Below are 25,214 nucleotides of genomic sequence, written 5' to 3'. Positions count from 1 at the left end.
TCCTTCACAGGTCTTGGTGGCAGGATACATTATTTACTCGTATTATATTTTCATAAAGTCCTAAAGAATTTTGTTGTTCTTTTCAGGTGAGTGTTGATGTTCATGATGAAGTTTGCATCGTAACGAGTGGAAGGTAGGTTCTTGTGACGCTTCGTAACGCTTCGTAACGAGAGGAAGGCAGGTTCTTGTGACGTAACGTTTCGTAACGAGAGGAAGGTAGGTTCTTGTGACGTCGTAACGAGAGGAAGGTAGGTTCTTGTGACGCTTCTTAACGAGAGGAAGGTAGGTTCTTGTGACGTCGTAATGAGAGAAAGTTGGGTTCTTGTGACGTCGTAACGAGAGGAAGTTAGGTTCTTGTGACGCTATCGTAACGAGAGGAAGTTAGGTTCTTGTGACGCTGTCGTAACGAGAGGAAGTTAGGTTCTTATGACGCTATCGTAACGAGAGGAAGTTAGGTTCTTGTAACGCTATCGTAACGAGAGGAAGTTAGGTTCTTGTGACGGTATCGTAACGCTTCGTAACGAGAGGAAGTTAGGTTCTTGTAACGCTATCGTAACGAGAGGAAGTTAGGTTCTTGTGACGCTATCGTAACGCTCGTCATCCTGGCGTGTTTGAAGATTAGCTGGTGTGGTGGTAATGCTCACCTGGGTCCAGGGTTGTAGGTGATGACCTGGGTCCAGGGTTGTAGGTGATGACCTGGGTCCAGGGTTGTAGGTGATGACCTGGGTCCAGGGTTGTAGGTGATGACCTGGGTCCAGGGTTGTAGGTGATGACCTGGGTCCAGGGTTGGTGATGACCTGGGACCAGGGTTGTAGGTGATGACCTGGGTCCAGGGTTGTAGGTGATGAACTGGGTCCAGGGTTGTAGGTGATGACCTGGGTCCAGGGTTGTAGGTGATGACCTGGGTCCAGGGTTGTAGGTGATGACCTGGGTCCAGGGTTGTAGGTGATGACCTGGGTCCAGGGTTGTAGGTGATGACCTGGGACCAGGGTTGTAGGTGATGACCTGGGACCAGGGTTGTAGGTGATGACCTGGGACCAGGGTTGGTGATGACCTGGGACCAGGGTTGTAGGTGATGACCTGGGACCAGGGTTGTAGGTGATGACCTGGGTCCAGGGTTGGTGATGACCTGGGACCAGGGTTGTAGGTGATGACCTGGGACCAGGGTTGTAGGTGATGACCTGGGTCCAGGGTTGTAGGTGATGACCTGGGTCCAGGGTTGTAGGTGATGACCTGGGTCCAGGGTTGTAGGTGATGACCTGGGACCAGGGTTGTAGGTGATGACCTGGATCCAGGGTTGTAGGTGATGACCTGGGTCCAGGGTTGTAGGTGATGACCTGGGTCCAGGGTTGTAGGTGATGACCTGGGACCAGGGTTGTAGGTGATGACCTGGATCCAGGGTTGTAGGTGATGACCTGGGTCCAGGGTTGTAGGTGATGACCTGGGTCCAGGGTTGTAGGTGATGACCTGGGTCCAGGGTTGTAGGTGATGACCTGAGACCAGGGTTGTAGGTGATGACCTGGATCCAGGGTTGTAGGTGATGACCTGGGTCCAGGGTTGTAGGTGATGACCTGGGTCCAGGGTTGTAGGTAATGCTGGAGGAGTGACGTTTGTTGTGACGCTGCACATTTGTGTAATATAACCAGAAGTTGTGAGATGACCGTGTGTGTTGTGGGCGGGCGGGAGAGGAGAAAGTTTGGCACTGGTGTTGCCCCGTCTCATAACCAGGCTCGTACGAATGTATGTATGTCATACAACAGTTCCGACTGTCATACAGCAGCCCCCACTGTCATACGGCAGCCCCCATTGTATTACAACAGCCCTGACTGTCATACAGCAGCCCCCATTGTCTTACAACAGCCCCGACTATCATACAGCAGCCCCCATTGTATTACAACAGCCCCGACTATCATACAGCAGCCCCCATTGTATTACTACATTACCGCATGTTGGCCATGATCAGGTCGGGTTGTTACTCCTTCCCTCACGTACGTAGCAGCTGGACGGCTCCTCCCTCACGTACGTAGCAGCTGGACGGCTCCTCCCTCACGTACGTAGCAGCTGGACGGCTCCTCCCTCACGCACGTAGCAGCTGGACGGCTCCTCCCTCACGTCCGTAGCAGCTGGACGGCTCCTCCCTCACGCACGTAGCAGCTGGACGGCTCCTCCCTCACGCACGTAGCAGCTGGACGGCTCCTCCCTCACGTACGTAGCAGCTGGACGGCTCCTCCCTCACGCACGTAGCAGCTGGACGGCTCCTTGTGGATGAGAGGCAGGATGCTGGCGCCCACCATAGCAAGACCTCATGACGACCTTCAGAATAGTACAGTCATGTGTTCCTCCCTCACGTAGGTACATAGTACTACAGCCGTGTGTTCCTCCTTCACGTAGGTACATAGTACTGCAGTCATGTGTTCCTCCTTCACGTAGGTACATAGTACTGCAGTCATGTGTTCCTCCCTCACGTAGGTACATAGTACTGCAGTCATGTGTTCCTCCCTCACGTAGGTACATAGTACTGCAGTCATGTGTTCCTCCTTCATGTAGGTACATAGTACTGCAGTCATGTGTTCCTCCCTCACGTAGGTACATAGTACTGCAGTCATGTGTTCCTCCTTCATGTAGGTACATAGTACTGCAGTCATGTGTTCCTCCTTCACGTAGGTACATAGTACTGCAGTCATGTGTTCCTCCCTCACGTAGGTACATAGTACTGCAGTCATGTGTTCCTCCCTCACGTAGGTACATAGTACTGCAGTCATGTGTTCCTCCTTCATGTAGGTACATAGTACTGCAGTCATGTGTTCCTCCCTCACGTAGGTACATAGTACTGCAGTCATGTGTTCCTCCTTCATGTAGGTACATAGTACTGCAGTCATGTGTTCCTCCTTCACGTAGGTACATAGTACTGCAGTCATGTGTTCCTCCTCACGTAGGTACATAGTACTGCAGTCATGTGTTCCTCCTTCACGTAGGTACATAGTACTGCAGTCATGTGTTCCTCCTTCATGTAGGTACATAGTACTGCAGTCATGTGTTCCTCCTTCACGTAGGTACATAGTACTGCAGTCATGTGTTCCTCCTTCATGTAGGTACATAGTACTGCAGTCATGTGTTCCTCCTTCACGTAGGTACATAGTACTGCAGTCATGTGTTCCTCCTTCATGTAGGTACATAGTACTGCAGTCATGTGTTCCTCCTTCATGTAGGTACATAGTACTGCAGTCATGTGTTCCTCCTTCACGTAGGTACTTAGTACTGCAGTCATGTGTTCCTCCTTCACGTAGGTACATAGTACTGCAGTCATGTGTTCCTCCCTCACGTAGGTACATAGTACTGCAGTCATGTGTTCCTCCCTCACGTAGGTACATAGTACTGCAGTCATGTGTTCCTCCTTCACGTAGGTACATAGTACTGCAGTCATGTGTTCCTCCCTCACGTAGGTACATAGTACTGCAGTCATGTGTTCCTCCTTCACGTAGGTACATAGTACTGCAGTCATGTGTTCCTCCTTCATGTAGGTACATAGTACTGCAGTCATGTGTTCCTCCTTCACGTAGGTACATAGTACTGCAGTCATGTGTTCCTCCTTCATGTAGGTACATAGTACTGCAGTCATGTGTTCCTCCCTCACGTAGGTACATAGTACTGCAGTCATGTGTTCCTCCCTCACGTAGGTACATAGTACTGCTGTCATGTGTTCCTCCCTCACGTAGGTACATAGTACTGCAGTCATGTGTTCCTCCTTCACGTAGGTACATAGTACTGCTGTCATGTGTTCCTCCCTCACGTAGGTACATAGTACTGCAGTCATGTGTTCCTCCTTCACGTAGGTACATAGTACTGCAGTCATGTGTTCCTCCCTCACGTAGGTACATAGTACTGCAGTCATGTGTTCCTCCTTCACGTAGGTACATAGTACTGCAGTCATGTGTTCCTCCTTCACGTAGGTACATAGTACTGCAGTCATGTGTTCCTCCTTCACGTAGGTACATAGTACTGCAGTCATGTGTTCCTCCTTCACGTAGGTACATAGTACTGCAGTCATGTGTTCCTCCCTCACGTAGGTACATAGTACTGCAGTCATGTGTTCCTCCCTCACGTAGGTACATAGTACTGCAGTCATGTGTTCCTCCCTTCACGTAGGTACATAGTACTGCAGTCATGTGTTCCTCCCTCACGTAGGTACATAGTACTGCAGTCATGTGTTCCTCCTTCACGTAGGTACATAGTACTGCAGTCATGTGTTCCTCCCTCACGTAGGTACATAGTACTGCAGTCATGTGTTCCTCCTTCAAGTAGGTACATAGTACTGCAGTCATGTGTTCCTCCTTCATGTAGGTACATAGTACTGCAGTCATGTGTTCCTCCCTTCACGTAGGTACATAGTACTGCAGTCATGTGTTCCTCCTCACGTAGGTACATAGTACTGCAGTCATGTGTTCCTCCCTCACGTAGGTACATAGTACTGCAGTCATGTGTTCCTCCCTCACGTAGGTACATAGTACTGCAGTCATGTGTTCCTCCTTCACGTAGGTACATAGTACTGCAGTCATGTGTTCCTCCTTCACGTAGGTACATAGTACTGCAGTCATGTGTTCCTCCTTCACGTAGGTACATAGTACTGCAGTCATGTGTTCCTCCCTCACGTAGGTACATAGTACTGCAGTCATGTGTTCCTCCTTCACGTAGGTACATAGTACTGCAGTCATGTGTTCCTCCTTCACGTAGGTACATAGTACTGCAGTCATGTGTTCCTCCTCACGTAGGTACATAGTACTGCAGTCATGTGTTCCTCCTTCACGTAGGTACATAGTACTGCAGTCATGTGTTCCTCCCTCACGTAGGTACATAGTACTGCAGTCATGTGTTCCTCCCTCACGTAGGTACATAGTACTGCAGTCATGTGTTCCTCCCTCACGTAGGTACATAGTACTGCAGTCATGTGTTCCTCCCTTCACGTAGGTACATAGTACTGCAGTCATGTGTTCCTCCTTCACGTAGGTACATAGTACTGCAGTCATGTGTTCCTCCCTCACGTAGGTACATAGTACTGCAGTCATGTGTTCCTCCTTCACGTAGGTACATAGTACTGCAGTCATGTGTTCCTCCCTCACGTAGGTACATAGTACTGCAGTCATGTGTTCCTCCCTTCACGTAGGTACATAGTACTGCAGTCATGTGTTCCTCCCTTCACGTAGGTACATAGTACTGCAGTCATGTGTTCCTCCTTCACGTAGGTACATAGTACTGCAGTCATGTGTTCCTCCCTCACGTAGGTACATAGTACTGCAGTCATGTGTTCCTCCTTCACGTAGGTACATAGTACTGCAGTCATGTGTTCCTCCCTCACGTAGGTACATAGTACTGCAGTCATGTGTTCCTCCTTCACGTAGGTACATAGTACTGCAGTCATGTGTTCCTCCCTCACGTAGGTACATAGTACTGCAGTCATGTGTTCCTCCTCACGTAGGTACATAGTACTGCAGTCATGTGTTCCTCCCTCACGTAGGTACATAGTACTGCAGTCATGTGTTCCTCCCTCACGTAGGTACATAGTACTGCTGTCATGTGTTCCTCCCTTCACGTAGGTACATAGTACTGCAGTCATGTGTTCCTCCCTCATGTAGGTACATAGTACTGCAGTCATGTGTTCCTCCCTCACGTAGGTACATAGTTACTGCAGTCATGTGTTCCTCCCTCACGTAGGTACATAGTACTGCAGTCATGTGTTCCTCCTTCACGTAGGTACATAGTACTGCAGTCATGTGTTCCTCCTTCACGTAGGTACATAGTACTGCAGTCATGTGTTCCTCCTTCATGTAGGTACATAGTACTGCAGTCATGTGTTCCTCCCTCACGTAGGTACATAGTACTGCAGTCATGTGTTCCTCCTTCACGTACGTACATAGTACTGCAGTCATGTGTTCCTCCCTCACGTAGGTACATAGTACTGCTGTCATGTGTTCCTCCCTCACGTAGGTACATAGTACTGCAGTCCATGTGTTCCTCCTTCATGTAGGTACATAGTACTGCAGTCATGTTTTCCTCCCTTCACGTAGGTACATAGTACTGCAGTCATGTGTTCCTCCCTCACGTAGGTACATAGTACTGCAGTCATGTGTTCCTCCTTCATGTAGGTACATAGTACTGCAGTCATGTGTTCCTCCCTCACGTAGGTACATAGTACTGCAGTCATGTGTTCCTCCTTCACGTAGGTACATAGTACTGCAGTCATGTGTTCCTCCCTCACGTTAGGTACATAGTACTGCAGTCCATGTGTTCTTCCTTCATGTAGGTACATAGTACTGCAGTCATGTGGTCCTCCTCTCGTAGGTACATAGTACTGCAGTCATGTGTTCATCCCTCACGTAGGTACATAGTACTGCAGTCATGTGTTCCTCCCTCACGTAGGTACATAGTACTGCAGTCATGTGTTCCTCCTTCATGTAGGTACATAGTACTGCAGTCATGTGTTCCTCCCTCATGTAGGTACATAGTACTGCAGTCATGTGTTCCTCCCTCATGTAGGTACATAGTACTGCAGTCATGTGTTCCTCATTAGGTACATAGTACGTTTTATGTATTCCTCATGTGCGTACATAGTACGTTTTATGTATATACATTTGTATGTGGGTGGGTTGGGCCATTCTTCGTCTGTGTCCTTGCGCTACCTCGCTAACGCGGGAGACGGCGGTTTGCGGCAGGGATGCGTGATGTATCCATGGTTGTTTAATTTGTTTATGGTTGGAGTTGTTAGGGAGGTGAATATAAGAGTTTTGGAGAGAGGGGCAAATATGCAGTCTGTTGTGGATGAGAGAGCTTGGGAAGTGTCAGTTTTTGTTCGATGATGATACAGCGCTGGTGGCTGATTCATGTGAGAAACTGCAGAAGCTGGTGACTGAGTTTGGTAAAGTGTGTGAAAGAAGAAAGTTAAGAATAAATGTGAATAAGAGCAAGGTAATTAGGTTCAGTAGGGTTGAGGGACTAGTAACTTGGGATGTAAGTTTGAATGGAGAAAAACTGGAGGAAGTGAAGTGTTTTAGATATCTGGGAGTGGATCTGGCTGCGGATGGAACCATGGAAGCGGAAGTGAGTCACGGTGGGGGAGGGGGCGAAGGTTCTGGGAGCGTTGAAGCATGTGTGGAAGGCTAGAACGTTATCTCGGAGAGCAAAAATGGGTATGTTTGGAGGAATAGTGGTTCCAACAATGTTATATGGTTGCGAGGCGTGGGCTGTAGATAGGGTTGTGGGAGGAGGGTGGATGTGTTGGAAATGAGATGTTTGAGGACACTGTATGGTGTGAGGTGGTTTGATCGAGTAATGAATGGGCAAGAGAAATGTGTGGTAATAAAAAGAGTGTGGGTGAGAGAGCAGAAGAGGGTGTATTGAAATGGTTACATAGAGAGAATGAGTGAGGAAAGATTGACAAAGAGGATATATGTGCCAGAGGTGGAGGGAACGAGGAGAAGTGGGAGACCAGATTGGAGGTGGAAGGATGGAGTGAAAAAGATTTTGAGCGATCAGATCCTGAACATAGAGGAGGGTGAAAGGCGTGCAAGGTCTGCACAGTATAGAGTGAATCGGAATGATGTTGTTTGTACACAGGGGTCGACGTATTGTCCGCAGACTGAACCAGGACACGTAAAGTGGCCGGGGTAAACCATATAAAGGTCTCTGGGGCCTGGTTGTGGATAGGGAGTTGTGGTTTCAGTGCATAACACATGACAGCTAGAGAATAGATGTGAGCGAATGCGACCTTTCCTCGTCTTTTTCTGAGGTTACCTTCGCTAACCCGGGAAATGGAGTGCAACTATGGAAAAAAATTAAGTATAAACCACAAAACTTTGGCTTGTGGTTTATGCTTCAGGAAAGGAAGATAATGGGAGGAGAACGCTTGATCAGGGTTATAAGGAAGATAATGGGGGAGAACGCTTGATCAGGGTTATAAGGAAGATAATGGGAGGAGAACGCTTGATCAGCGATATAAGGGAGATAATGGGAGGAGAACGCTTGATCAGCGATATAAGGGAGATAATGGGAGAAGGCTTGATCAGCGATGTAAGGGAGATAATGGGAGGAGAACGCTTGATCAGCGATGTAAGGGAGATATGGGAGGAGAACGCTTGGTCAGCGATATAATGGAGATAATGGGGGGAGAACACTTGATCAGGGTTATAAGGAAGATAATGGTAGGAGAACGCTTGATCAGCGATATATGGGAGATAATGGGAGGAGAACGCTTGATCAGCGATATAAGGGAGATAATGGGAGGAGAACGCTTGATCAGGGTTATAAGGAAGATAATGGGAGGAGAACGCTTGATCAGGGTTATAAGGAAGAAAATGGGAGTAGAACGCTTGATCAGGGTTATAAGGAAGATAATGGGTGGAGAACGCTTGATCAGGGTTATAAGGAAGATAATGGGAGGAGAACGCTTTGTCAGGGTTATAAGGAAGATAATGGGTGGAGAACGCTTGATCAGGGTTATAAGGAAGATAATGGGAGGAGAACGCTTGATCAGGGTTGTAAGGAAGATAATGGGAGAACGCTTTGTCAGGGTTATAAGGAAGATAATGGGAGGAGAACGCTTGATCAGGGTTATAAGGAAGATAATGGGAGGAGAACGCTTGATCAGGGTTATAAGGAAGATAATGGGAGGAGAACGCTTGATCAGGGTTATAAGGAAGATAATGGGAGGAGAACGCTTTGTCAGGGTTATAAGGAAGATAATGGGTGGAGAACGCTTGATCAGGGTTATAAGGAAGATAATGGGAGGAAAACGCTTGATCAGGGTTATAAGGAAGATGATGGGAGGAGAACGCTTGATCAGGGTTATAAGGAAGATAATGGGAGGAGAACGCTTGATCAGGGTTATAAGGAAGATAATGGGAGGAGAACGCTTTGTCAGGGTTATAAGGAAGATAATGGGTGGAGAACGCTTGATCAGGGTTATAAGGAAGATAATGGGAGGAGAACGCTTGATCAGGGTTGTAAGGAAGATAATGGGAGGAGAACGCTTGATCAGGGTTATAAGGAAGATAATGGGAGGAGAACGCTTTTCAGCGTTATAAGGAAGATAATGGGAGGAGAAAGCTTGATCAGGGTTATAAGGAAGATAATGGGAGGAGAACGCTTGATCAGGGTTATAAGGAAGATAATGGGAGGAGAAAGCTTGGTATGGGTTATAAAGAATATAATGGGAGGAGAACGCTTGATCAGGGTTATAAGGAAGATAATGGGAGGAGAACGCTTGGTATGGGTTATAAAGAATATAATGGGAGGAGAACGCTTGATCAGGGTTATAAGGAAGATAATGGGAGAACGCTTGATCAGGGTTATAAGGAAGATAATGGGAGGAGAACGCTTGATCAGGGTTATAAGGAAGATAATGGGAGGAGAACGCTTGATCGGGGTTATAAAGAAGATAATGGGAGGAGAACGCTTTGTCAGGGTTATAAGGAAGATAATGGGGGAGAACGCTTGATCAGGGTTATAAGGAAGATAATGGGAGTAGAACGCTTGATCAGGGTTATAAGGAAGATAATGGGAGGAGAACGCTTGATCAGGGTTATAAGGAAGATAATGGGAGGAGAACGCTTTGTCAGGGTTATAAGGAAGATAATGGGAGGAGAACGCTTGATCAGGGTTATAAGGAAGATAATGGGAGGAGAACGCTTGATCAGGGTTATAAGGAAGATAATGGGAGGAGAACGCTTTGTCAGGGTTATAAGGAAGATAATGGGAGGAGAACGCTTGATCAGGGTTATAAGGAAGATAATGGGAGGAGAACGCTTGATCAGGGTTATAAGGAAGATAATGGGAGGAGAACGCTTGATCAGGCTTATAAGGAAGATAATGGGAGGAGAACGCTTGATCAGGGTTATAAGGAAGATAATGGGAGGAGAACGCTTGATCAGGGTTATAAGGAAGATAATGGGAGGAGAACGCTTGATCAGGGTTATAAGGAAGATAATGGGAGGAGAACGCTTGATCAGGGTTATAAGGAAGATAATGGGAGGAGAACGCTTGATCAGGGTTATAAGGAAGATAATGGGAGGAGAACGCTTGATCAGGGTTATAAGGAAGATAATGTGAGGAGAACGCTTGATCAGGGTTATAAGGAAGATAATGGGAGGAGAACGCTTGATCAGGGTTATAAGGAAGATAATGGAGGAGAACGCTTGATCAGGGTTATAAGGAAGATAATGGGAGGAGAACGCTTGATCAGGGTTATAAGGGAGATAATGGGAGGAGAACGCTTTATCAGGGTTATAAGGAAGATAATGTGAGGAGAACGCTTGGTATGGGTTATAAAGAATATAATGGGAGGAGAACGCTTGATCAGGGTTATAAGGAAGATAATGGGAGGAGAACGCTTGATCAGGGTTATAAGGAAGATAATGGGAGGAGAACGCTTGATCAGGGTTATAAGGAAGATAATGGGAGGAGAACGCTTGATCAGGGTTATAAGGAAGATAATGGGAGGAGAACGCTTGATCAGGGTTATAAGGAAGATAATGGGAGGAGAACGCTTGATCAGGGTTATAAGGAAGATAATGGGAGGAGAACGCTTGATCAGGGTTATAAGGAAGATAATGGGAGAACGCTTGATCAGGGTTATAAGAAGATAATGGGAGGAGAACGCTTGATCAGGGTTATAAGGAAGATAATGGGAGGAGAACGCTTGATCAGGGTTATAAGGAAGATAATGGGAGGAGAACGCTTGATCAGGGTTATAAGGAAGATAATGGGAGGAGAACGCTTGATCAGGGTTATAAGGAAGATAATGGGAGGAGAACGCTTGATCAGGGTTATAAGGAAGATATGGGAGGAGAACGCTTGATCAGGGTTATAAGGAAGATAATGGGAGGAGAACGCTTGATCAGGGTTATAAGGAAGATAATGGAGGAGAACGCTTGTCAGGTTATAAGAAGATAATGGGAGGAGAACGCTTGATCAGGGTTATAAGGAAGATAATGGGAGGAGAACGCTTGATCAGGGTTATAAGGAAGATAATGGGAGGAGAACGCTTGATCAGGGTTATAAGGAAGATAATGGGAGGAGAACGCTTGATCAGGGTTATAAGGAAGATAATGGGAGGAGAACGCTTGATCAGGGTTATAAGGAAGATAATGGGAGGAGAACGCTTGATCAGGGTTATAAGGAAGATAATGGGAGGAGAACGCTTGATCAGGGTTATAAGGAAGATAATGGGAGGAGAACGCTTGATCAGGGTTATAAGGAAGATAATGGGAGGAGAACGCTTGATCAGGGTTATAAGGAAGATAATGGGAGGAGAACGCTTGATCAGGGTTATAAGGAAGATAATGGGAGGAGAACGCTTGATCAGGGTTATAAGGAAGATAATGGGAGGAGAACGCTTGATCAGGGTTATAAGGAGATAATGGGAGGAGAACGCTTGATCAGGGTTATAAGGAAGATAATGGGAGGAGAACGCTTGATCAGGGTTATAAGGAAGATAATGGGAGGAGAACGCTTGATCAGGGTTATAAGGAAGATAATGGGAGAACGCTTGATCAGGGTTATAAGGAAGATAATGGGAGGAGAACGCTTGATCAGGGTTATAAGGAAGATAATGGGAGGAGAACGCTTGATCAGGGTTATAAGAAGATAATGGGAGGAGAACGCTTGATCAGGGTTATAAGGAAGATAATGGGAGAGAACGCTTGATCAGGGTTATAAGGAAGATAATGGGAGGAGAACGCTTGATCAGGGTTATAAGGAAGATAATGGGAGGAGAACGCTTGATCAGGGTTATAAGGGAGATAATGGGAGGAGAACGCTTGATCAGGGTTATAAGGAAGATAATGGGAGGAGAACGCTTGATCAGGGTTATAAGGGAAGATAATGGGAGGAGAACGCTTGATCAGGGTTATAAGGAAGATAATGGGAGGAGAAACGCTTGATCAGGGTTATAAGGAAGATAATGGGAGGAGAACGCTTGATCAGGGTTATAAGGAAGATAATGGGAGGAGAACGCTTGATCAGGGTTATAAGGAAGATAATGGGAGGAGAACGCTTGATCAGGGTTATAAGGAAGATAATGGGAGGAGAACGCTTGATCAGGGTTATAAGGAAGATAATGGGAGGAGAACGCTTGATCAGGGTTATAAGGAAGATAATGGGAGGAGAACGCTTGATCAGGGTTATAAGGAAGATAATGGGAGGAGAACGCTTGATCAGGGTTATAAGGAAGATAATGGGAGGAGAACGCTTGATCAGGGTTATAAGGAGATAATGGGAGGAGAACGCTTGATCAGGGTTATAAGGAAGATAATGGGAGGAGAACGCTTGATCAGGGTTATAAGGAAGATAATGGGAGGAGAACGCTTGATCAGGGTTATAAGGAAGATAATGGGAGGAGAACGCTTGATCAGGGTTATAAGGAAGATAATGGGAGGAGAACGCTTGATCAGGGTTATAAGGAAGATAATGGGAGGAGAACGCTTGATCAGGGTTATAAGGAAGATAATGGGAGGAGAACGCTTGATCAGGGTTATAAGGAAGATAATGGGAGGAGAACGCTTGATCAGGGTTATAAGGAAGATAATGGGAGGAGAACGCTTGATCAGGGTTATAAGGAAGATAATGGGAGGAGAACGCTTGATCAGGGTTATAAGGAGATAATGGGAGGAGAACGCTTGATCAGGGTTATAAGGAAGATAATGGGAGGAGAACGCTTGATCAGGGTTATAAGGAAGATAATGGGAGGAGAACGCTTGATCAGGGTTATAAGGAAGATAATGGGAGGAGAACGCTTGATCAGGGTTATAAGGAAGATAATGGGAGGAGAACGCTTGATCAGGGTTATAAGGAAGATAATGGGAGGAGAACGCTTGATCAGGGTTATAAGGAAGATAATGGGAGGAGAACGCTTGATCAGGGTTATAAGGAAGATAATGGGAGGAGAACGCTTGATCAGGGTTATAAGGAAGATAATGGGAGGAGAACGCTTGATCAGGGTTATAAGGAAGATAATGGGAGGAGAACGCTTGATCAGGGTTATAAGGAAGATAATGGGAGGAGAACGCTTGATCAGGGTTATAAGGAAGATAATGGGAGGAGAACGCTTGATCAGGGTTATAAGGAAGATAATGGGAGGAGAACGCTTGATCAGGGTTATAAGGAAGATAATGGGAGGAGAACGCTTGATCAGGGTTATAAGGAAGATAATGGGAGGAGAACGCTTGATCAGGGTTATAAGGAGATAATGGGAGGAGAACGCTTGATCAGGGTTATAAGGAAGATAATGGGAGGAGAACGCTTGATCAGGGTTATAAGGAAGATAATGGGAGGAGAACGCTTGATCAGGGTTATAAGGAAGATAATGGGAGGAGAACGCTTGATCAGGGTTATAAGGAAGATAATGGGAGGAGAACGCTTGATCAGGGTTATAAGGAAGATAATGGGAGGAGAACGCTTGATCAGGGTTATAAGGAAGATAATGGGAGGAGAACGCTTGATCAGGGTTATAAGGAAGATAATGGGAGGAGAACGCTTGATCAGGGTTATAAGGAAGATAATGGGAGGAGAACGCTTGATCAGGGTTATAAGGAAGATAATGGGAGGAAAACGCTTGATCAGGGTTATAAGGGAGATAGTGGGAGGAGAACGCTTGATCAGGGTTATAAGGAAGATAATGGGAGGAGAACGCTTGATCAGGGTTATAAGGAAGATAATGGGAGGAGAACGCTTGATCAGGGTTATAAGAGAGTGTCAGGTGCATGTTATTGACCTGAGACAGGAAGGGCGCGCGCGGTGCGGGCCGCTCCTGATGCTGGTGTGAGTGTGTGTGTGTGTGTGTGTGTGTGTGTGTGTGTGTGTGTGTGTGTGTGTGTGTGCGGCCCCCCAGATGTCCGGCAGGTGCTCCCCTGAGGAAATTGAACCCGGGCTGTGAGTCCGAGATGAGGAGCGTGAGGAAGACAGGGTAGCTAGTGTGTGTGTGTGTGTGTCTGGCAGGAGAGGCTGTCTCACAGGCAACTGCGGCCAGGAGGGGGGGCGGGGGGGGGCGGTCTTCAGTGGCCCTGCCTGGCTCGTCGCAGTATTCTCTCTGTGGGTTTACATTAACATAGTAAACTCCCAGTGGTGTTATAACCATTGTGTTTACAATGATAATCCACCATTGGTTATATGACCGTTGGGTTTACTTGAATATAGTAAACTTCCTCCTACAACCGTTGGGTTTACATGAATATAGTATACTTCTTCCTATGACCGTTGGGTTCACATGACTATTGTAAACTTCCTCCTACAACCGTTGGGTTTACATGAATATTGTATAATTCCTCCTCATCTTTGGGTTTACATGAAGATAGTAAACTTCCACTGGTTCTCTGAGTTTTGGGTTTACTTGAAGATGGTAAACTTCCACTGGTTCTCTGAGTTTTGGGTTTACATGAAGATGGTAAACTTCCACTGGTTCTCTGAGTTTTGGGTTTACTTGAAGATGGTAAACTTCCACTGGTTCTCTGAGTTTTGGGTTTACATGAAGATGGTAAACTTCCACTGGTTCTCTGAGTTTTGGGTTTACTTGAAGATGGTAAACTTCCACTGGTTCTCTGAGTTTTGGGTTTACATGAAGATGGTAAACTTCCACTGCTTCTCTGAGTTTTGAGTTTACATGAAGATGGTAAACTTCCACTGGTTCTCTTGAGTTTTGGGGGTACCTGAAGATGGTAAACCACTACCTCTGGTTATCTAAGCTTTAGGTTTCCATGAAGATAGTAAACTTCTTCTTGTGGACGTGGCCAGCTTCCTGGGTGCTGCAGCAGACTCCGAAGTATAGAAGACGCAGGCAGGCAGGGAGGCAGGCAGGCAGGGGGAGGCAGGCAGGCAGATAGGCGGGGAGGGAGGCAGGCAGGCAGGCAGGCAGGCAGGAAGGCAGGTAGGCAGGCAGGCAGGCAGGTAGGTAGGGAGGAGGCAGGCAGGGAGGCAGGCAGGTAGGCAGGCAGGTAGGTAGGGAGGAGGCAGGTAGGTAGGGAGGAGGCAGGCAGGCAGGGAGGAGGCAGGCAGGCAGGCAGGCAGGGAGGTAGGCAGGGAGGAGGCAGGCAGGCAGGCAGAGAGGCAGGCAGGGAGGGAGGCAGGCAGGCAGGGAGGCAGGCAGGCAGGGAGGCAGGCAGGCAGGCAGGCAGGTAGGCAGGGAGGCAGGCAGGCAGGCAGGCAGGGAGGCAGGCAGGCAGGGAGGCAGGCAGGCAGGCAGGGAGGGAGGCAGGCAGGCAGGCAGGCAGGCAGGGAGGTAGGTAAGGTGAAGTCTTCGCCCAGGTCATGCGTGTCTAGTGTTGTCTTGGTCATATTACCATGTTATGGTGGTCGACTGTGTTGTCAGAGACATTTCCACAGTGGGTTGTGATCACCAGCAACATTACCTGCCCCACTGTGTGAGTGTATAGCCAGGGGTGGGTCATGCTCCAGCAACATTACCTGCCCCACTGTGTGAGTGTATAGCCAGGGGTGGGTCATGCTCCAGCAACATTACCTGCCCCACTGTGTGAGTGTATAGCCAGGGGTGGGTCATGCTCCAGCAACATTACCTGCCCCACTGTGTGAGTGTATAGCCAGGGGTGGGTCATGCTCCAGCAACATTACCTGCCCCACTGTGTGAGTGTATAGCCAGGGGTGGGTCCAGCCAGGGTCAGGTTGGCGTGTTCTGGGGTCGACTCATCATGTTTGGATGTGTATGATGAAGACATTGTTCATCTCCTGCAAGTAAGGCAGGATGTGTGACCATCATGACCTGCATCATGGCTGCGGCCACACACACACACACACACACACACACACACACACACACACACACACACACACACACAGGTGGAACATGTTGCATGGTGTGCTAGGCCGGGGAACAGTTACACACATCCTCGTATGATGGAGCCACGTGATGGGCCCCGGGACCCCATACCTGGGCAAGATGTCAAACATTCTACTGTAACGGGCAAGTTTCACCCCCCCCCCCCAAGTGGACCCTTAATGTGAGATGACCATGATACGTACGGTTGTTATCACCTGGTAATGTCAGGTGACATCATCAAGAACCATGATACATAAGGTTGTTATCACCTGGTAATGTTGTCTCCCGCCATGCTTGTGTAAGTCATCGTGGAGGAGACGTGACCTGGTCACCTGGTCACTAGTAACCAGTCAGTCATGTGTGCAGGATTACAACACTTCCTCAAGTACAACCAGCACGACACCTGACGTGACAATCTTCACACTATCCTGCCACACAGTACATATCCTGCCACACAGTACATATCCTGCCACACAGTACATATCCTGCCACACAGTACATGTCCTGCTACACTGTACATGTCCTGCCACACAGTACATGTCTTGCCACACAGTACATGTCCTGCCACACAGTACATATCCTGCCACACAGTACATATCCTGCCACACAGTACATGTCCTGCCACACAGTACATGTCCTGCCACACAGTACATGTCCTGCCACACAGTACATGTCCTGCCACACAGTACATATCCTGCCACACAGTACATATCCTGCCACACAGTACATATCCTGCCACACAGTACATAACCTGCCACACAGTACATGTCCTGCCACACAGTACATATCCTGCCACACAGTACATATCCTGCCACACAGTACATGTCCTGCCACACAGTACATATCCTGCCACACAGTACATATCCTGCCACACAGTACATAGCCACACGTAACATATCCTGCCACACAGTACATATCCTGCCACACAGTACATATCCTGCCACACAGTACATATCCTGCCACACAGTACATATCCTGCCACACAGTACATGTCCTGCCACACAGTACATGTCCTGCCACACAGTACATATCCTGCCACACAGTACATATCCTGCCACACAATACATATCCTGCCACACAGTACATATCCTGCCACGCAGTACATATCCTGCCACACAGTACATATCCTGCCCCACAGCACATGTCCTGCCACACAGTACATGTCCTGCCACACAGTACATATCCTGCCACACAGTACATATCCTGCCACACAGTACATATCCTGCCACACAGTACATGTCCTGCCACTTAGTACATATCCTGCCACACAGTACATATCCTGCCACAGTACATATCCTGCCACACAGTACATATCCTGCCACACAGTACATCTCCTGCCACACAGTACATGTCCTGCCACACAGTACATATCCTGCCACACAGTACATGTCCTGCCACACAGTATATATCCTGCCAGATAGGTAGACCCAGACGGCTATGTAGCCTCGGTGACTGGGACGTTTGTGTTGGTTGGGTATAGTTCCTCCCTGCCCACATGTTGGTTGGGTATAGTTCCTCCCTGCCCACATGATGGTTGGGTATAGTTCCTCCCTCCCCACATGTTGGTTGGGTATAGTTCTTCCCTCCCCACATGATGGTTGGGTATAGTTCCTCCCTCCCCACATGATGGTTGGGTATAGTTCCTCCCTCCCCACATGTTGGTTGGGTATAGTTCCTCCCTGCCCACATGATGGTTGGGTATAGTTCCTCCCTCCCCACATGATGGTTGGGTATAGTTCCTCCCTGCCCACATGATGGTTGGGTATAGTTCCTCCCTCCCCACATGATGGTTGGGTATAGTTCCTCCTTCCCCACATGTTGGTTGGGTATAGTTCCTCCCTGCCCACATGATGGTTGGGTATAGTTCCTCCCTCCCCACATGTTGGTTGGGTATACTTCCTCCCTGCCCACATGATGGTTGGGTATAGTTCCTCCCTCCCCACATGATGGTTGGGTATAGTTCCTCCCTCCCCACATGTTGGTTGGGTATAGTTCCTCCCTGCCCACATGATGGTTGGGTATAGTTCCTCCCTCCCCACATGATGGTTGGGTATAGTTCCTCCCTCCCCACATGTTGGTTGGGTATAGTTCCTCCCTCCCCACATGTTGGTTGGGTATAGTTCCTCCCTCCCCACATGTTGGTTGGGTATAGTTCCCCCCTCCCCACATGTTGGTTGGGTATAGTTCCTCCCTCCCCACATGATGGTTGGGTATAGTTCCTCCCTCCCCACATGTTGGTTGGGTATAGTTCCTCCTTCCCCACATGTTGGTTGGGTATAGTTCCTCCCTCCCCACATGTTGGTTGGGTATAGTTCCTCCCTCCCCACATGTTGGTTGGGTATAGTTCCTCCCTCCCCACATGTTGGTTGGGTATAGTTCCTCCCTCCCCACATGTTGGTTGGGTATAGTTCCTCCCTCCCCACATGTTGGTTGGGTATAGTTCCTCCCTCCCACATGATGGTTGGGTATAGTTCCTCCCTCCCCACATGTTGGTTGGGTATAGTTCCTCCCTCCCCACATGTTGGTTGGGTATAGTTCCTCCCTCCCCACATGATGGTTGGGTATAGTTCCTCCCTGCCCACATGATGGTTGGGTATAGTTCCTCCCTCCCCGCATGATGGTTGGGTATAGTTCCTCCCTCCCCACATGTTGGTTGGGTATAGTTCCTCCCTCCCCACATGTTGGTTGGGTATAGTTCCTCCCTCCCCACATGTTCGTTGGGTATAGTTCCTCCCTGCCCACATGATGGTTGGGTATAGTTCCTCCCTCCCCACATGTTGGTTGGGTATAGTTCCTCCTTCCCCACATGTTGGTTGGGTATAGTTCCTCCCTCCCCACATGATGGTTGGGTATAGTTCCTCCCTCCCCACATGATGGTTGGGTATAGTTCCTCCCTCCCCACATGTTGGTTGGGTATAGTTCCTCCCTCCCCACATGATGGTTGGGTATAGTTCCTCCCTCCCCACATGTTGGTTGGGTATAGTTCCTCCTTCCCCACATGTTGGTTGGGTATAGTTCCTCCCTCCCCACATGTTGGTTGGGTATAGTTCCTCCCTGCCCACATGATGGTTGGGTATAGTTCCTCCCTCCCCACATGTTGGTTGGGTATAGTTCCTCCCTCCCCACATGTTGGTTGGGTATAGTTCCTCCCTCCCCACATGATGGTTGGGTATAGTTCCTCCCTCCCCACATGATGGTTGGGTATAGTTCCTCCCTCCCCACATGTTGGTTGGGTATAGTTCCTCCCTCCCCACATGATGGTTGGGTATAGTTCCTCCCTCCCCACATGTTGGTTGGGTATAGTTCCTCCTTCCCCACATGTTGGTTGGGTATAGTTCCTCCCTCCCCACATGATGGTTGGGTATAGTTCCTCCCTGCCCACATGATGGTTGGGTATAGTTCCTCCTTCCCCACATGATGGTTGGGTATAGTTCCTCCCTCCCCACATGTTGGTTGGGTATAGTTCCTCCCTCCCCACATGTTGGTTGGGTATAGTTCCTCCCTCCCCACATGATGGTTGGGTATAGTTCCTCCCTCCCCACATGTTGGTTGGGTATAGTTCCTCCTTCCCCACATGTTGGTTGGGTATAGTTCCTCCCTCCCCACATGATGGTTGGGTATAGTTCCTCCCTGCCCACATGATGGTTGGGTATAGTTCCTCCTTCCCCACATGATGGTTGGGTATAGTTCCTCCCTCCCCACATGTTGGTTGGGTATAGTTCCTCCCTCCCCACATGTTGGTTGGGTATAGTTCCTCCCTCCCCACATGTTGGTTGGGTATAGTTCCTCCCTCCCCACATGTTGGTTGGGTATAGTTCCTCCCTCCCCACATGATGGTTGGGTATAGTTCCTCCCTCCCCACATGTTGGTTGGGTATAGTTCCTCCCTGCCCACATGATGGTTGGGTATAGTTCCTCCCTGCCCACATGTTGGTTGGTTCTCCCTGCCCACATGATGGTTGGGTATAGTTCCTCCCTGCCCACATGATGGTTGGGTATAGTTCCTCCCTCCCCACATGTTGGTTGGTTCCTCCCTGCCCACATGATGGTTGGGTATAGTTCCTCCCTCCCCACATGATGGTTGGGTATAGTTCCTCCCTCCCCACATGATGGTTGGGTATAGTTCCTCCCTGCCCACATGATGGTTGGGTATAGTTCCTCCCTGCCCACATGATGGTTGGGTATAGTTCCTCCCTCCCCACATGATGGTTGGGTATAGTTCCTCCCTGCCCACATGATGGTTGGGTATAGTTCCTCCCTTCCCACATGATGGTTGGGTATAGTTCCTCCCTCCCCACATGTTGGTTGGGTATAGTTCCTCCCTGCCCACATGTTGGTTGGGTATAGTTCCTCCCTTCCCACATGATGGTTGGGTATAGTTCCTCCCTCCCCACATGATGGTTGGGTATAGTTCCTCCCTCCCCACATGATGGTTGGGTATAGTTCCTCCCTCCCCACATGATGGTTGGGTATAGTTCCTCCCTCCCCACATGTTGGTTGGGTATAGTTCCTCCCTCCCCACATGATGGTTGGGTATAGTTCCTCCCTGCCCACATGTTGGTTGGGTATAGTTCCTCCCTTCCCACATGATGGTTGGGTATAGTTCCTCCCTCCCCACATGATGGTTGGGTATAGTTCCTCCCTCCCCACATGATGGTTGGGTATAGTTCCTCCCTCCCCACATGATGGTTGGGTATAGTTCCTCCCTGCCCACATGATGGTTGGGTATAGTTCCTCCCTCCCCACATGTTGGTTGGGTATAGTTCCTCCCTGCCCACATGATGGTTGGGTATAGTTCCTCCCTGCCCACATGATGGTTGGGTATAGTTCCTCCCTCCCCACATGTTGGTTGGGTATAGTTCCTCCCTGCCCACATGATGGTTGGGTATAGTTCCTCCCTGCCCACATGATGGTTGGGTATAGTTCCTCCCTCCCCACATGTTGGTTGGTTCCTCACATGTTGGTTGGTTCCTCCCATGTTGGTTGGTTCCTCCCTGCCCACATGTTGGTTGGTTCCTCCCTGCCCACATGTTGGTTGGTTCCTCCCTGCCCACATGTTGGTTGGTTCTCCCCACATGTTGGTTGGTTCCTCCCTGCCCACATGTTGGTTGGTTCCTCCCTGCCCACATGTTGGTTGGTTCTCCCCACATGTTGGTTGGTTCCTCCCTGCCCACATGTTGGTTGGTTCCTCCCTGCCCACATGTTGGTTGGTTCTCCCCACATGTTGGTTGGTTCCTCCCTGCCCACATGTTGGTTGGTTCCTCCCTGCCCACATGTTGGTTGGTTCTCCCCACATGTTGGTTGGTTCCTCCCTGCCCACACATGTTGGGTCAGGAGGGAGGAAGGAACGGTCAGCAGTTTGGTGTTAGTAACATCAAGTGTGTGGCGGGCAACGCCGACCTGGTTCCTCGCCCCACCTGTTCCCGGCGGCTCCTGCCTCGCTGGAATGTTGCCCACCGACTCCTGCCCTACCCTCCTCCTCCTCCTCCTCCTCCTCCTCCCTCTCAGGGTCAGGCTCAGTATGTGGCAGGTGTTGGTCATGTGCCATGTACACTCAGGGTCAGGCTCAGTATGTGGCAGGTGTTGGTCATGTGCCATGTACACTCAGGGTCAGGCTCAGTATGTGGCAGGTGTTGGTCATGTGCCATGTACACTCAGGGTCAGGCTCAGTATGTGGCAGGTGTTGGTCATGTGCCATGTACACTCAGGGTCAGGCTTAGTATGTGGCAGGTGTTGGTCATGTGCCATGTACACTCAGGGTCAGGCTCAGTATGTGGCAGGTGTTGGTCATGTGCCATGTACACTCAGGGTTAGGCTCAGTATGTGGCAGGTGTTGGTCATGTGCCATGTACACTCAGGGTCAGGCTCAGTATGTGGCAGGTGTTGGTCATGTGCCATGTACACTCAGGGTCAGGCTCAGTATGTGGCAGGTGTTGGTCATGTGCCATGTACACTCAGGGTCAGGCTCAGTATGTGGCAGGTGTTGGTCATGTGCCATGTACACTCAGGGTCAGGCTCAGTATGTGGCAGGTGTTGGTCATGTGCCATGTACACTCAGGGTCAGGCTCAGTATGTGGCAGGTGTTGGTCATGTGCCATGTACACTCAGGGTCAGGCTCAGTATGTGGCAGGTGTTGGTCATGTGCCATGTACACTCAGGGTCAGGCTCAGTATGTGGCAGGTGTTGGTCATGTGCCATGTACACTCAGGGTCAGGCTCAGTATGTGGCAGGTGTTGGTCATGTGCCATGTACACTCAGGGTCAGGCACAGTATGTGGCAGGTGTTGGTCATGTGCCATGTACACTCAGGGTCATGTCATCTTGGTCAGACGTGTACAGCGTCGACCCCGTCGGTGCAGCAGATGAGCCCTCCCGTGTGACCTTGGCCACTGTCACGTTAAGGTCTCTGGTTGTGAAACTGGTCATGACCGACCCACATCATCATTTGTTGTCACATTTCCTTTGTGCGTGACGCCTCCCGACGCCGCACGTGTGGGCCCCCGCCCTCCCTGCAGGCAGGTCAAACGCATTCCGACATCCTACGTTACAGATTTCCGTTGTGAATAATGAAGATTACCTGTCAGGTGCCTCCTGCTCACAACACATATTAACGTGCATGTCCCCCTACACTTCCAGATCGTGCACGAGTCAGCCATGCTTACCTTCTGTTGTGTTGGTGTGCTAGACACACACACACACACACACACACACACACACACACACACAAACACTATACGTGATCTGACATGGCCTACCCCGTGTGTCGGAGCTAGTGATGAACACTTGGTGCCTACTCCGTGTGTCGGGGCTGGAAGGCAGGAGTTGTGGCAGGAAGGTAGGCGTTGTGGCAGGAAGGCAGGTGTTGTGGCAGGAAGGTCGGTGTTGTGGAAGGAAGGTAGGTGTTCTGGCAGGAAGGTAGGTGTTGTGGCAGGAGGCAGGTGTTGTGGCAGGAAGGTAGGTGTTGTGGCAGGAAGGTAGGAGTTGTGGCAGGAAGGTAGATGTTGTGGCCAGAAGGCAGGTGTTGTGGCAGGAAGGCAGGTGTTGTGGCAGGAAGGTAGATGTTGTGGCCAAAAGGCAGGTGTTGTGGCAGGAAGGCAGGTGTTGTGGCAGGAAGGTAGATGTTGTGGCCAGAAGGCAGGTGTTGTGGCAGGAAGGCAGGTGTTGTGGCAGGAAGGTAGATGTTGTGGCCAGAAGGCAGGTGTTGTGGCAGGGAGGCAGGTGTTGTGGCAGGAAGGTAGATGTTGTGGCCAGAAGGCAGGTGTTGTGGCAGGAAGGCAGGTGTTGTGGCAGGAAGGTAGATGTTGTGGCCAGAAGGCAGGTGTTGTGGCAGGAAGGTAGGTGTTGTTGCAGGAAGGTAGGAGTTGTGGCAGGTAGGTAGGTGTTGTGGCAGGAAGGCAGGTGTTGTGGCAGGAAGGCAGGAGTTGTGGCAGGAAGGTAGGTGTTCTGGCAGGAAGGTAGGTGTTGTGGCTGGAAGGCAGGTGTTGTGGCAGGAAGGCAGGTGTTGTGGCAGGAAGGTAGGTGTTGTGGCAGGAAGGCAGGTGTTGTGGCAGGAAGGCAGGAGTTGTGGCAGGAAGGTAGGTGTTGTGGCAGGAAGGTAGGTGTTGTGACCAGAAGGCAGGTGTTGTGGCAGGAAGGTAGGTGTTGTGGCAGGAAGGCAGGTGTTGTGGCAGGAAGGTCGGTGTTGTGGAAGGAAGGTAGGTGTTGTGGCAGGAAGGTAGGTGTTGTGGCAGGAAGGTAGGTGTTGTGGCAGGAAAGTAGGTTTTGTGGCAGGAAGGCAGGTGTTGTGGCAGGAAGGTAGGTGTTGTGGCAGAAAGGTAGGTGTTGTGGCAGGAAGGTAGGAGTTGTGGCAGGAGGCAGGTGTTGTGGCAGGAAGGTAGGTGTTGTGGCAGGAAGGTAGGTGATGTGGTAGGAAGGTAGGAGTTGTGGCAGGAGGCAGGTGTTGTGGCAGGAAGGTAGGTGTTGTGGCTGGAAGGTAGGTGTTGTAGCAGGAAGGCAGGTGTTGTGGCAGGAAGGTAGGTGTTGTGGCAGGAAGGTAGGAGTTGTGGCAGGAAGGCAGGTGTTGTAGCAGGAAGGCAGGTGTTGTGGCAGGAAGGCAGGTGTTGTGGCAGGAAGGTAGGTGTTGTGGCAGGAAGGCAGGTGTTGTGGCAGGAAGGCAGGTGTTGTGGCAGGAAGGTAGGTGTTGTGGCAGGAAGGTAGGAGTTGTGGCAGGAAGGTAGATGTTGTGGCAGGAAGGTAGGTGTTGTGGCAGGAAGGTAGGTGTTGTAGCAGGAAGGCAGGTGTTGTGGCAGGAAGGTAGGTGTTGTGGCTGGAAGGTAGGTGATGTGGTAGGAAGGTAGATGTTGTGGCAGGAGGCAGGTGTTGTGGCAGGAAGGTAGGAGTTGTGGCAGGAAGGTAGATGTTGTGGCCAGAAGGCAGGTGTTGTGGCAGGAAGGCAGGTGTTGTGGCAGGAAGGTAGATGTTGTGGCCAGAAGGCAGGTGTTGTGGCAGGAAGGCAGGTGTTGTGGCAGAAAGGCAGGTGTTGTGGCAGGAAGGTAGATGTTGTGGCCAGAAGGCAGGTGTTGTGGCAGGAAGGTTGGTGTTGTGGCAGGAAGGTAGATGTTGTGGCAGGAAGGCAGGTGTTGTGGCAGGAAGGTAGGTGTTGTTGCAGGAAGGTAGGAGTTATGGCAGGAAGGTAGGTGTTGTGGCAGGAAGGTAGGTGTTGTGGCAGGAAGGCAGGTGTTGTGGCAGGGAGGCAGGTGTTGTGGCAGGAAGGTAGGTGTTGTGGCTGGAAGGTAGGTGTTGTGGCAGGAGGCAGGTGTTGTGACAGGAAGGTAGGTGTTGTGGCAGGAAGGTAGATGTTGTGGCCAGAAGGCAGGTGTTGTGGCAGGAAGGTAGGTGCTGTGGCAGGAAGGTAGGTGTTGTGGCTGGAAGGTAGGTGTTGTGGCAGGAGGCAGATGTTACGGCAGGAAGGTAGGTGTTGTGGCAGGAAGGTAGGTGTTGTGGCAGGAAGGCAGGAGTTGTGGCAGGAAGGTAGGTGTTGTGGCAGGAAGGTAGATGTTGTGGCAGGAAGGTAGATGTTGTGGTAGGAAGGTAGATGATGTGGCTGGAAGGCAGGTGTTGTGGCAGAAAGGCAGGTGTTGTGGCAAGAAGGTAGGTGTTGTGGTAGGAAGTTAGGTGTTGTGGCAGGAAGGTAGGTGTTGTGGCTGGAAGGTAGGTGTTGTGGCAGGAGGCAGGTGTTGTGGCAGGAAGGTAGGTGTTGTGGCAGGAAGGTAGGTGTTGTGGTAGGAAGGTAGGTGTTGTGGCAGGAAGGTAGGTGTTGTGGCAGGAAGGTAGGTGTTGTGGCAGGAAGGCAGGTGTTGTGGCAGGAAGGTAGATGTTGTGGCAGGTAGGTAGGTGATGTGGTAGGAAGGTAGGTGTTGTGGC

At 49.7% G+C, this 25,214-nt stretch overlaps 1 protein-coding gene across 5 annotated transcripts in view; it reads left to right on the top strand.

Annotated features, from left to right (window-relative positions):
• LOC139750907 (protein brunelleschi-like) overlaps positions 1-25,214 on the top strand; it is a 459,160-nt gene that overhangs the window by 306,242 nt on the left and 127,704 nt on the right. Inside the window, exon 1 of one of the 5 annotated variants that reach the window (XM_071665796.1) lies at positions 110-133. The exons of the other annotated variants lie outside the window; for them this stretch is intronic. The gene's annotated coding sequence lies outside the window, so the exon portion shown is untranslated. Of the gene's footprint in view, positions 1-109; positions 134-25,214 lie in introns of those variants that run through there. 5 annotated transcript variants of the gene reach the window in all.

Source organism: Panulirus ornatus, chromosome 10, assembly GCF_036320965.1.
Source record: "Panulirus ornatus isolate Po-2019 chromosome 10, ASM3632096v1, whole genome shotgun sequence".
In the NCBI taxonomy this organism is placed as follows: Eukaryota; Metazoa; Arthropoda; class Malacostraca; order Decapoda; family Palinuridae; genus Panulirus; species Panulirus ornatus.
This window is presented reverse-complemented; position numbering and strand designations above follow the sequence as displayed.